Source organism: Podarcis tiliguerta, assembly GCF_965153285.1.
Source record: "Podarcis tiliguerta genome assembly, chromosome: 9".
Classification (NCBI taxonomy): domain Eukaryota; kingdom Metazoa; phylum Chordata; class Lepidosauria; order Squamata; family Lacertidae; genus Podarcis; species Podarcis tiliguerta.
This window is the reverse complement of record NC_139542.1, coordinates 36,867,975-36,881,666: the sequence shown is the minus strand read 5'-3', so window position 1 is coordinate 36,881,666 and position 13,692 is coordinate 36,867,975. Positions and strand designations below refer to the sequence as shown.

Genomic DNA, 13,692 nt, shown 5'->3' with positions numbered 1-13,692 from the left:
TTGGGGCCTTGCCCTGGTCACACCTCCTTCCCAGCCAAACCCCATATTGGCCCTGCATCACAATAACCTTGGGTACTTTTGCCTGGTGTTATGTACTGAGTTGAATAGGATCCAAAATGCAGCAGTCTGATTTGTCCTAGAACAATAGGATTCAGAATGCAGCAGTCTGATTGGTCCTAGAACAATGCAGCAGTATGATTGGTCCGCAGGAGCCACCCAATCCAGCTCCAGGTGGAAGTGAATCCGCAACCTGATTGGCCTACAGGAGAATTCCAGAATTAGCCAATCACATGCCGCCCATTGTGTAAATAATGTATATAAAGCAGATATTTGGGGAAAACTTTCATTCCTCACTACTATGAGCTGAATAAAGAGCATGAACTCCACATTCGACTCTGAGTATATTTCACCTGGCAAGGTTGCATCTTACTTCCCTGGATGGAGCATGCAGAGGCATGTGTGTGTGTGTGTTGAAACTAGCCTACTTGACAGTCATTGCTCCACCCGCTTTTGTTCCTGGCCCCACCCACCACTGGCATCTAAACCCTGGAAGGTTGGCCAGAAGAAAATGTTGTCCTAAAGCTAAGAGAGGTACCCCACTTCTATTGCAGATCTGCAAGGCTGACAGTGATCTGAATGTCTGTGCCATTGACATGGCGGGAACCTCTATATGTATATCGGACCTCAGCATTTTATTATGTTGTATCCCACTTACCCTGTATATGGCGTTCCTATCAGAATGCCTGTTGCAACACAGAGAGAGTGAAAACAATCAATGAATGAAGAACATTCCTGCAGTGACCATTTTTGGTCAAGAAATGTGTGTGGTCACTCTGGGGCTGCTCTCTGTGCTCCTTCGAGGAATTCAGCAGTTTCCATTGGCAATGAAAGGAACCGCTGCGACAGCTGCAGAGGCAGATCCAGAAGTCCTTTAATTTAAAGTCTGTGGGCATAGACACCCGATCAAATTTGCCAGCAAGGGCTTGAGAAAGAACAAGACGTACAGAGACAGGTACTCATAAAGGACATTCTTCATTGGAACTAATAGGCAAATTAGCCAATTCCTCTTTTAAAGTTGTATGGTACAATTGCCTCGAGACATCATTTAAATCCGTTATGGCTTTTCTCATGTTGCAACAATTTCAATTGTTCTTTGAGGGTGGAGAAGGGTTGGGGGGGGAGCCTGTTTCGGGTGCTTATAAGAATCTACTCAATAGTTCTACAAACTTTGCTGGGCATCATTAAAAGTAGAAACTAATGCAACATGCCAGGCTCTGGACTATTATAAATCAGTTGGCACCAGCATTCTTGACATTAAATCCCTTTTCTTTTCTCTGACTCCAGTTACTAATTATACTGTACCAATAATAGGGGGAGGAAATCCATCATTAACTTTCAGTATTGAAAAATATTCCAACAGCAGCTCTGCTGTACAATATTTGTTGTATAATATTCCAAGAAAGAGTACGTCTAATATGCCCCACTGTTTTGAAAATTAAACCAGAAGATCCTTCACAAAGGCCATTTTATTCTACAGTAGGATGAATAGACTGCAATTTGATTGTATTGCAATATAAGTCAATCACTAGCCACATTTCTCTACTGGATGTGGCTGTTAGGCATGAGAGGGAAGCTGCCATTGGCACCTTTTGGTGGTGCAATTTTAGAGCTAAATTTAAAAAGTAAAACAGGTATGCAAGGGCAAGTATAGCTTTCAGCATTTAGCATAACACAAAACATTTAACATCACATGTAGGTTGTTTCAAATAGCCACAATATAGGTGAACTGAAAATAACAGTAGGTCACTACTAATATCTAATTATCCAGGTCTTCTTTTACCCTACACAAAATCCTAAACAGCTTTAGAAATTTCTGTATCAACTCACCTTTCTTAATATTAAGTTGCCTCTGATTCTTTCTTAACGCATGTCACTTTTTGCAGAAGGTCCTGAGATTCTTGTTCATTTCAATTCTTGCTTTATTTTCTGAATCTATATAGCTGCCCCATAATATAAGTTCTCTGGGTAGCTCACCATATACATACAATTAAAATACAGCGTAAGATGATGCAAAGTATTATTGTACAAGCAAACAGAATGGAAGCAACTTGAAAGGCTTTTGAATTTAACAACAGTGCATCAGTAACATGATTTCATTTCCTGGAAGTCAAAAAGCCTATTTTGGGATTTAAGTGGTATGTAAATGAAGTTGTTGTTGTTGTTGTTGTTGCTGTTGTTTATTTGTGATGGCGGTTTCCAGCCCATGGGGTTGTATAGTGGAGGGTCTGGGTCAGTTGTTCTGTTACTTAGGAACTGGTTTAAGCTGGAAACTTGCTGTGAAAATAAGATTATACAAGAGCTTTGTAGAAAAGAAAAAGTATTAAGAAATGTGAATATAGTACACTTTAAAACAGGCTGTGAAAACTGCTGGTTGGTTTCCTGGAAAACAACTGCAAACATCTCACTCACACAAGCAGAGAATTGCCTTCCATAGAAGCAGCTGTTATGTCAAAGCACTGGTTGTCTAACAAGTTGCACAAGACACCAATTATGATCCTTCCTGAACTGGAAAATTGGCCACCTTGTGCTCTCCTTCCTCCCAACAACAACAGAGGAGACACAGATGACTGAGAAGTAGGACATTGGAGGAGAAGGGAAGAAAGCTAATATAGAATAAGGAGAATGGATGAAATGTCTGTTTTTCTTTTAACTAGTTGTAAAAAGACTTGTGGATAAAGTGCTGCCATGCTCAAACAAAACAATGGTGTGATTGCAATTAATATGTCTGGTTTTATGTAAATACCAGCTGCAAATCTCAGAATCAGGATTTGGAGAACAATGCTCAGGGAGGGAAAGTTCCCTTCATTGCAACCTGCCTCTGCCATGTAGGCCATTAAACTTTTACTCCTAGATGTCTACCCTTGGACTATCTCCATGCTAGCACAGCCATGTACTTTGGCAGGCTGAGGATAACTTGGCAATTCTGAATGTGTCTTTTACATAGCAAGCATTCCCTGTGTTGTCCTCTGTAATCACAACACTTGCTGATCATTTCAAAATTATTTAAAGAGGGGGGAAAGAGCTTAGGTAGATAGCATTATCTTGTTGAACTTTTGAGCACCTAGGATTGAAGAAATTCAAATTGATACACAGTAGGAGTCCTCCGGATTCAGGCCATCAGTTGTATTCAGGCATTATTGTCCTGAGAGGAAGCAAAAGTATGGGGGGATGTTTCTGGGATCCCCAGAAACTCCAGGATTCCTCCCAGATGATTCAAGGGAATTTCTTCAGCCTGGAGCCATGTGTTGGAAGCCACCCAGAAAACTTTGTGTTATGGGATGACATACAAATGCTGAAAATCAACCAATTAGGAGGCTTAAACTCACACCTGCCTTCAGCTGAAAGGATGGGAAGTGAAGATATTTGGTTCTTCTGACTCAGTAGCTGCAATGGTAAGTAAGAGATTTGTTGGAGCAGTATTGGATTCTTGTATGCATAGATACTTGTTTAGGTTGGGATCAACATGATGATAGCTTGAGTTCATGTTCAGCCTTATTATTGTTATTATTATTATTATTATGTAAAAACACAATACATCTCTGATGTTTTCTCTGTCTTCCAAAGGAAACTATTCTTACAGAGGCCATTTTAGTTTGCTGTACCTTGAACCTCAGAACAGAACTCCATTTGCTACACAGACCTTTTCAAGGGACATTCTGTTCTTTCTAAAATCTGCTACCAACTGCTTGTAGATTAAAGTAATCATTTCAACCCAGTCACTGCAATCCTTCCTGCTATGACCTTTTTATCATGATATGCAGATCTTTTTCCTGGTTTCCAAATTAACCAGAAACTGGGTTGCTTTCCTTTTAATTGCAATCATTATGAATATCTGTCAAGCATTTTTCTTGTGTTCAACTTTACAGGTGATACAGACCCATATATTGAAACCATTTAACATCCCAAGCAGCTTGAAATCTGGTCAGTGCTGATGAACAATGGGGAAGAATAATAATGACTATCCCCACTTCAAAGAGGTATCAACATCTATTCTTGCCACTGTGTTTTTAAAAGAATATGGCTGGCTGGCTTCCTTGCTTGATGGAAATGCTAGATTCGTTCCTGCTGATACTCATTTAACTTTAAGGGGTTTTTTTTTGTTTTTGGTTTGTTTTAAAAAAGACTATAAGATTCACTAGAAGTTTTAAGTTAAAACATTCAAGTGAAATTATCTATTAAGCAATTACATGAAATTGTTTTAAAAAACACCCACGATGCGCCAAAGAGGAAGCTGCAGCCCACTGAACAAGCACGCAAACCCATCAACCACCTCTCTCATGGCTGCTTCTCCTTCTTCCCTGCAGGCATAGGCACTGTTCAGTTTGTAATAGATTGGAACATTTTTTATCTGAGCTGTGAAGTCCAGCCACCCACCAGCCCTTTATCTATTATTATTGGGGAGGAGAGGGGTACAATGTTGTTCCCCTTGTTCAGATTCTGTGGAAAACCAGAGGGGAGCGTTGAAGTAGCCACCTTTGTGGATGTCACTCAGCATCTCCATCTTCCAAAACCTCTCAGGCTTCTGAAAAGAGCTACGAAAGGGCCTCCCCAGCTTCCAGCTACGCAAATGTCTGTTGTTGCTGTTTTGTAGGAGTGAGACATGGCAGGGCATGGCAGGAGACGCCATTTTCTGGTTTGCCTCAGGCAGCAAAAGGTCTTGGGTCGGTCCTGCATGAGGGCTAGTTGGCTGAAGAGATCCTTGAAAGAGGGAAAGGGTAGATAGCCTCAAGGTCTTTAGGAAGCTACTTACTGAACACAGGTGAAATTTCCAAAAGGCCATGTTAAAAAAAAATAAGGAAAAGAAAACCACGGAGTCTTCAGATTGCAGGGATTAAAGGAAAACCTTGAAGAACAAAGGAACCAATCCAACAATCTATGGCAGGGTTTGATAGGTTGCCTGGATTGGCTATCTTCTGTGATAAGGATGAACCAGACTACAGTAAGGTCCAGTGTTTTGAACACCAGCCCTTACAGTAATGAAACATGATGGGATTTGCTCATCATTCAACGACAAGGTTTTTTTAAAAAAATAAAAAAGACTGTCACGCTGCAGCTAAAATTACAATAATTCTTTTAATGACAGGATAGCTATCAGCCCCCTCCAACACTGCTAATGACTACGAGTTGCTACTCTTGTACTACATGCAATACCCCTTGGGCCCATATAGTATTCAGCAGCAGCAAAAGACTTTGCAAGTACCCCAATTATGATAAACTTTGTTTTCAGATATAATTCACCATTCACCACTGTTGAAGAGTGCAACTCGCAAACTGATGCTTCTTCAGGCTCCTTTTACCAAAGGAAAATGGGAAAATGGTGGTGGAGAAAAGCAGTCTTCTATTTAAACGAGTAAGAAATAGAGTAGAGATGAGCTGTCCACTTAATCATTGCAGTTCATATGTTCTTTAGTGTTCAAACTGGGTGAAATCACAACAGTTACAGACACTGTAAGCCATGGATGGGAGACCTGAGGCTGTCTTGATGCTGCTGGATGTCAGCTCACATACAGTGTTCTGGGCCCAGGAAATCTTGCTGGTATTCCTGGATGGGAGCGACGAGAATATGTACATTATCCAAAATAAGTTTGATAGGTAAAGAGAGGCTGGTTCTCAAATGGAATGTCCCACTTTGGACGTCCCTATTTTCATCAGAGAACTGTTGGAAGGTATGGTAGGACATCCCTATTTTTCATTGGAGAAATGTTGGAGGTATGTTTTAATGAGAACCATGAATTTTCCTTGGTAGGATCTATATCCTGGGCCACCACAGACAAATGGATACAGCCGTTTAAAATACCATTTTCTTTCCCATTGTGATGAATTGGATCAGGATTAAACAGCAGTTTTTCCCGGGGAAAGTGGTGGGACAAAAAAAAACCCCACCCCACTTTCAGGCCCATGCCTAGTAATCACGGACCTGTGCTTAGAATCATGGCACAAATAGAAGTGTGGATGAGCCCTCAGTTGTACAATTAGTCTGCAGCAAAAATAAATAAACTGTCCTTATGTGGTTCTTCTGTCCTTATGTGGTCAATGTAATTCGAGACCAGATGGCTTTTGCAATTTAAGTGTCATGAAGAGAAAGGACTTTGGGTGGCTTTTAAACTTTCACATCCAACTTGCCTACATGTCGTACATTTTGTTCTTGTGATTCTACAGTATTTTTTTACACTTTTCTCAGAAGCGTTCTTTACAGCCTTTCCCCCCTTTATTGCTTTGCTGCTGCTGCTTGACTGCTTTTAAGCAGGGCTCCTAATTGAATCTGGTTCCTAAATCAACAGCAAAGGCTCATAGTCTAAGCTGGAAAACATTCCTTAGGGGTAAATATTGGATGAAGTTAAGTGAATCACCAGAAGCAAATATTTGTATTAATACCAATGTGGGCGGCCTAATACACATCACTGAAGTTGCCTCATGGGGTACTAATATTTTTAGGGGTGCTATAGGAGCAGCATGCGATCTCTTCTTAGGTGTAACACTAGGAACGCTTGCAATGTCCCACAGAATGGTAGAAGACAGATTTGGAAATGGGCAGTACAACACTGCTGCTTAAAGTGACCTAAAATTCCAAATTGGTACCACAGTATGTCTAACCTCAGACTCAGGGGCTGAATGTGGCCTTCTAGGCCTCTGTATCTGGTCAGCAGTGTTCCCAAGCCACACTTCTCACTGGTCCTGCCTCACACCTCAAATATTTTTGCCTGGCTGGAATGCGTCCTTGAACTCTGCTTGTCTGGATGGAGGACAGAAAGAGGTGCATATACAGCCTTGTGCGAATTAATTGAAACAAACAATGAATTTAGTAGTTTATTGTACAAAACTAACATGTACATGTACAAAACTCACATATACGTACATTAGTAATGGATATGACCTCCGCTATTTTTAAACAGCACTTGAACATGGTTTGGCATGGAGTCTACTAGTTTCGAACATTCACTGTTGATTTTTGGATTCCCTGTACCACACTTGAATCAGTGCCTGAATGAGCTTCTCCATAGCTGTATAGTCTACAGCACAGAAGCAACCTTTGCATGTAGCCCACAAATTCTTTTCTCCACTGGTCTTTCGTCTATGCCTTGTACTTTTTTGCCCATTTATACCACTTTTCTTTCATTTTTTTGGTTAAAAGCTGTTTATTGACAGGTCTTCTGGCTTTTCATCTGACCTCAATAAGGAGCCTGCAAACTGTAGAGGAACTGATTTGGATTCCTTTCTCCTTCAAATCCATATTCAATGTGTCACTCATCTTGCGGGGATCCTTTTTGCTTTGTCAAAGCAAGAAAGCGTCATCTCTAGGAGTTGTTTTCTTCTTACAGCCACACTTTCCTTTACGTTTAGGAGAAACCAATCCGGTTTCCTGCTTCAGCTTGATAACACGGCTGACAGTTGCTAAACTCACACCAACCACTGAAGCAAAGAAGACAGTTGCATGTAATTCTATTATTGGGCCACTTATGCACTGCTAGCTTTTCAAGAGGGTTCACTGCATCTCTGTAACACTTTCGCCCATTGAATAAATAAATAAATGCAGCTGCCCTGTGGTGGCACTGTTGATAATGTCACTTTGTTATCTTGGATGTGGCTTAAAATAAACGGCTGCCTGGATTTTTCAACAGAGCATCAAGGGAAGCAGTGGCTTTGCACCTCCTATAAATAAAAGCAGCTCTGTCTCAGGAGTGAGGACTGCCAAGAAACACAACATGCACCTCCCTCCTCACACCAGATATGGGGACCGAGGACCGACTTTGAGCAAACACAAAGTAGCTTGCAGTGATGTTGAACCCCCTGCCAGAGGGACTATACATGCTATTAATTTTGAATCATAATTCATGGATTTGAACCATGATCCCAATCACACTTACTGGAGGAAGACATGCTGGAATAAATGGGACTTTCTTTTAAATGTGTTCTGACTTATTCACAACTTGTGCTGGCGTTACTATTTTAATTTCCTGTTTATGCATGATGACACCATGCACATGTGCCATATACCTCAAAAGGCAACAGTGGGAATGAAGCTATTTTTCTAGAAGAGTGCCAATGTTGTCTATCACACATTTCACACAATTTTTCACACAGTATTTTCAATCCATCATAGCCAAAGTGTTTTGGGGTTTTTTTTGGTCAATGCTTGTCGCATGTTTTTCCTTGATCTAAGATATCATCAAGAGGTTGGAAACTCACCCAGGCATGATGATGATGATGCAGGATAAGCTACCAGAGACAGACATTCAATTAAATAACCATCCTTCATTATGCTCTCATTCTCAGGGTCGTCCAATGAAGCTGAATGTCGGATGACTCAGTACAGACAAAGGAAAGTACTTCAAATAGCACGTAGTTAAACTACGGAATAATTTGCTCCCTTGGGATAGCATAATGACCACTAACTTGGATGGCTTTAAAAGAGGATTAGACAAATTCATGGAAGAGAAAGCTATCAGTGGATACTATCCATAATATACGTAGCTGTGTTACACCTCCACTGCCAAAAGAAGTATGCTTCTGAATACCAGACCCTGGGAACCAGAAGGTGGGAGAATGCAGTTTGCGCTCAAGTCCAGCTTGCAACCTTCCCATGGGCATCTGCTTGGCCACTCTGAGAACAGGATGTAGGGCTATATTTGTCTTCTATTTGATCCAGCAGGTTTCTTACTTGTTCCAAGGACTAAAGGCTCCATACAATTCTGCCACCACAGGGAACCTGCTGCAAATAACTTCCATATAACTGAGGTGATGGAGAACAGCTGGAATCCGCATGGTTGCTCCAAAATGCAGGGAAAATCTCCACCCTGGCACCAAAAGCCGTGAGGACTGTGCCAAATGGTGTGGTTTATTGATTTCAAATGTTAAAACTGCTGCACAAAAGACTACCAAGTTGATTAAATCTACTCAGTGAATTGCTGCTTTCAGCCTTAACATGACACAAAATTACCGTATTTTTTGCTCTATAAGACTCACTTTTCCCCTCCTAAAAAGTAAGGGGAAATGTGTGTGCGTCTTATGGAGCGAATGCAGGCTGTACAGCTATCCCAGAAGCCAGAACAGCAAGAGGGAGCGCTGCTTTCACTGCGCAGCCATCCCTCTTGCTGTTCTGGCTTCTGAGATTCAGAATTTTTTTTTCTTGTTTTTCTCCTCCAAAAACTAGGTGTGTCTTGTGGTCTGGTGTGTCCTATGGTAATAATTTGTAAAACTAAACAAAGAGGGCTTAAAAAAACCCTACTAATGCAAATTAAGAGGCAGACAGATAAACAATTTGTGATTTCTAAAGCAGTGCACTGCTTTCTCTCTACCTTAGCTCTAAACGCATGCGACTTGGTAGCCACAAGTTAGAAGTCATTAGTCTCTTGCAATTGCAAATGTCACGAGAAACAGCCCTTAGCAGGGCCAGCCCACTCATGAAGCAGAGTGAAGCAGCCATCTCAGTTGGTGGAAGCCCCTGAGATGGTGCCCCTGTGAGTGCCTTGCCACTTCTGCCACCAATTTCCAGAGAAATATCAGAGAGCACAAGAGATTTCACTAGATTTCAGCAAGATCATAAATTGGCACTGATGCCTGTGCTGCTTCTCCCCCAGCAGCGGAAATTGCATGGCAAGAGATGTGGCAGCAGTGCCAGGGGCGGTGGTGGCACAGCAGATGGCATGTAAGAGCAGGGTTCCACTTCCCATCTCACCTCATGCAGTGAAACAGGATGCACCTCTTATGTCCCTTAGTACATCAGTGGGTTGCATATTCTTGAATCCATCCATGGCTATATCACCATCATCATTGCTGTTGCTAAATCAGTTTGTGAAGAAAGTGCCAAAAATACATTGTACAAAAATCTAATATATATTTTAGGAAAGTTGTTTACCTGTTTGTTTGGCATTTGGAAACCTTTTAAGATACTGTAACTAGACTTTTCATGATGGTTCCTGAGATCAACGAACAGGTTTTCCTGTGTTTGGATGCAACCGGACACTGTTTTAAAACAAGATGGAGGAATAAACCTTTCAAAACTGCCCTGATTTTGTTTGTTTGTTTCCTAGAATTCCCAAGCAATACTGGATAGGAAGCTATTAGTTAAACAGGCGTAGCCTTTAAGCATGCAGTGTGAAGTCAATGAAGTCAAACTCTAGATGCATTTTGACTGCAACCCTACACCTGCTTAACTGAGAGTAAATCCCACTCAACTTACTTATTTTGATGTTGGAAGCCACACAGAGTGGCTGTTGGAAGCCACACAGAGTGGCTGGGGAAACCAATAATAAATTATTATTATTATTATTATTATTATTATTATTATTATTATTATTATTATTTCTGAACAGACATGAGCAGGATTGCATTATTCTTCTTATAAGTCTACATTAGTATGGCCCACTAATGCCTGAGCACTCTGAAAGTTATGCTTTGCCTTTGTTAGCCCCTTTCATCACTGCAAAAATAAAACTTGGAGAAATGAGAAGAGAAGGCCATCACAACCAAGAGAAGGCCATCACAAGCAAGAGGAAACCAGTTTTTCTCCATAGATATTTATCATTGTTAGTTAGAAACTTAATGTTATTATGAAGGAAGAAGCAGCAGGAAGAAATGACAGTAGGCTAGCAGTGTCAGATATTTGGGGAATGACTGTGTGTGTGTGTGTGTGTGTGTGTGTGAAAAAGCCCTTAGATACCTGCCTAATGAGACAGGTGGCAGAAAGCCAGGCCAAAGTTACACTTACAGCTCTCGTGAAATCTCCGAAGTGCATTGCAAAGAAAGTGCTCCAACTCAGCCGGATCCCGTGGTTCAGTCTGAGAGTTGAAAGGGTACGGAAGAGGAGCCTTCACCTGTTACAAGGAGGACAGCCCTGGCTGACTTCATCTTGTATGCATGGCGCATAGTTGCAGTCTAACTTTATGACTTTTAATGACTCCGGAACACCTCATCACTTGTGAAGGAATACGCTGGAGTTTGCCTTCACTCAGCTTGACAAGGTGATGGGGAGTTATACATTGCCCTCCCCTTTTCCCACTCTTACATGAAAACACTTGTCAGTTCTATCAAATTTGGTAAGACAAGTACCCATGACACCTTGGGGAGAAATGTAACTCAGTTGACACCCAATGCATACGCACATAGCACATGCAGCAACATATATATATATATACCCTGGAAATGGGGACAGGCATATATATATATATATATATATATATATATATATATATATATGCATTTCCCCATTTCCAGGGTGTTCTCCTGCAGTGGAGCATATTAGATGATTAAAAGCACCACAGACCTTTCTCAAAGCAATGAAGGACAATTGTCTATAGCACTGATGTACAACTTTTTAAAATAACGTGGCTCTTTAGGAAATAGTAGCAAAAAATAACTATATGCCTGGTAGCTGAGTTTAATTTTTTTAAAGTCCTTTAAAAGCACTACCTTTAAAAATAATTGTAGGAATTCTAATTAGTTTACAATGATCCAGCTTTTTAAAATTGCCTAACTCTATGTGTACAAAATTACTGTTGCTGTGTGTCCAGTACTATGGGACCAGGGCACTGTAATTTGCCCTTGCAGGATTCAGATTCATATCTCCTCCTCAGCCGTGAGGCTCACTATTGATTTGGTTTTTTTATATTTCTATGCTGCTTTTCATTCAAATGAATCCCAAAGCAGCTTACAAACAATAACATGATAGAACATAATAGGACATCACAAATACAGCATAAAACATATTGAATAATTAACAATCAGTGAAACAATTACAGTCTTTAAACACTGCTAACAAAGTAGCAACTAAACAATAAGCTAAACATCACAGTTAAAACAAAAGTCATATCATGTGATTAACAAATCAATGCAGCATTTGCAATCTATAAAACAATATTAACAACATTAACAAAACAGAAACCCAAAAATAAACTAAGCACTGTTAAGTTCATACACAAACTCTCTCCACACCCCATGACTTGTAACCTTCACTCTATTCAGCTTATTGAAATACACATCCACATAATGCTCGTGATAGCAACTCCCTTCTGAAGGTACCCCTGGCTGGAGGTGCGGCAGCAAAGATGGAACCAACCACCCGCTGATGGCAGAGTCTCCCTCTCCTCACAGTTCTTCCTCTGGAAACAGCTCCCTTAGGAAGGCTCCTAGGGCTGGACGGTAGGGCAAGGCAGGTAGAAAAAGCCATTACCTCAAGCTATGTAGCCCAAGGCTACATAGGCCTGAATTGCAGGACACAATCTGTTCACGAACTTGAACACTTTTATGAAGAAGAAAATATCCCAGTAGCTCAATAGTGCTGTTTATGGATGAGGAATCCATTGGGATTGGCAATAGGCCTGGTGGCTTAGAAGTGGACTTTGGAGCTCCCACAACATCCAGCACAAACACACTTTTTAAAGAAAAGTGTTTGTAGGGTACATAGGTACAGGATATGCATCTGTCTGATTTAGAAGCTATTGAATTCTTTTACAAGATACAGTTTCAGGTCAGTGTTGTAGACACAGTATGTTGGTACTCCTGAGAAATGGCTGTTCTGTTAGCATCTCTGAAGAATCTGGGCTGGCCAAGTTCCTGCCACCAGTTTATCAAGGGAAAGGGGATTCAAGAAATCACAATGTGAAGGGTTTTTTTTTAATAAAAAAAGATAGAAATGAAAGTCACCATTGCTTTTGTTGGTGTTGCAATAGCCGATGATGTGAGCCCATGTCCTATGGTAAACAATGGACACATTTGTCACCACAATTTGCAGAGGGGGGAGTTGAAAATGGTGTCACTTGAATCTTTCTGTTCCACTTTCAGCACAATGTTGTCAGCCTTCAGGGCACTGTGAATTCCGACACAGGCCATGGCTGTATTAGAGGTGAGGAGCCACCCCCAACTCACCCAGCATCTAGACTAGGTGTGGTCCCCATCTGCACTATACATATAAAGGACTATGATACCACTTTAGTCATGACTTCCCCCAAAGGATCCTGGGAACCAGAGTTGGCTAAGGATGCTGAGAAATGTTAGGAGATCCCTATTCCCCTCACAGAGTTACTATTCCAAGAGGGATTGGTTGTTAAACCACTCAGGGAAGGTGAATAGGGTGTGAGGGGAATACAGGGAGCCATGAGTAGAGTGGTGAATTAGCGCTTTAAATGTATGGTGCAAATGTGGCCCTCACCTAAGCTAGATGTTGGGTGTCTCTTAACCTCTTACTCTAGAGCTTTCACCATGCTGTGTATATGATGTACATCCTTCCTGTCTTTTGGCTTTAAAAAAAAGGCCCCTTACAAAATATAAACAGCAGCTCCAAGAACCTCACAAAATGTAGCTATTTCCAGCCACTTTCCCTTAGTAACATCCTGTCATTCCCTTTAGTTTTGTTCTGCCAGAGGGACCACCGTGTTCTTATTTATAAATGAGCGGTGTCTGCTTGCCAACACAAGTCCATAACAATCAGTCTTCATGCTGTCTGGTTTTGGGGTAGCACCTGAGAACCCAATAGCTCAGCACAACTTTCCTGGGAACTGGCATTGCAGCAAGTTGCATGTGTGTGTCCCCCACTTCTCGCCCTCAGTCCTAGCAGTGCACTCTTTCTTTTTCATCTCCAGAGTAACTGCAATCAAACAAGCAGTTTTATATGGCTCGGAGATGCCTTTTTGTGAA

The 13,692-nt window shown here is 41.2% G+C and overlaps 1 long non-coding RNA gene across 1 annotated transcript in view; it reads left to right on the top strand.

The window, feature by feature from the left end:
• Positions 1 to 886: 886 nt before the first annotated feature.
• The window catches only part of LOC310685446, a 34,353-nt gene continuing 21,547 nt past the window's right edge, over positions 887 to 13,692 (top strand). Inside the window, exons 1-2 of the long non-coding RNA XR_014515269.1 lie at positions 887 to 1,012; positions 3,927 to 4,037. This is a non-coding gene — a long non-coding RNA (uncharacterized lncRNA). The remainder of the gene's footprint in view (positions 1,013 to 3,926; positions 4,038 to 13,692) is intronic.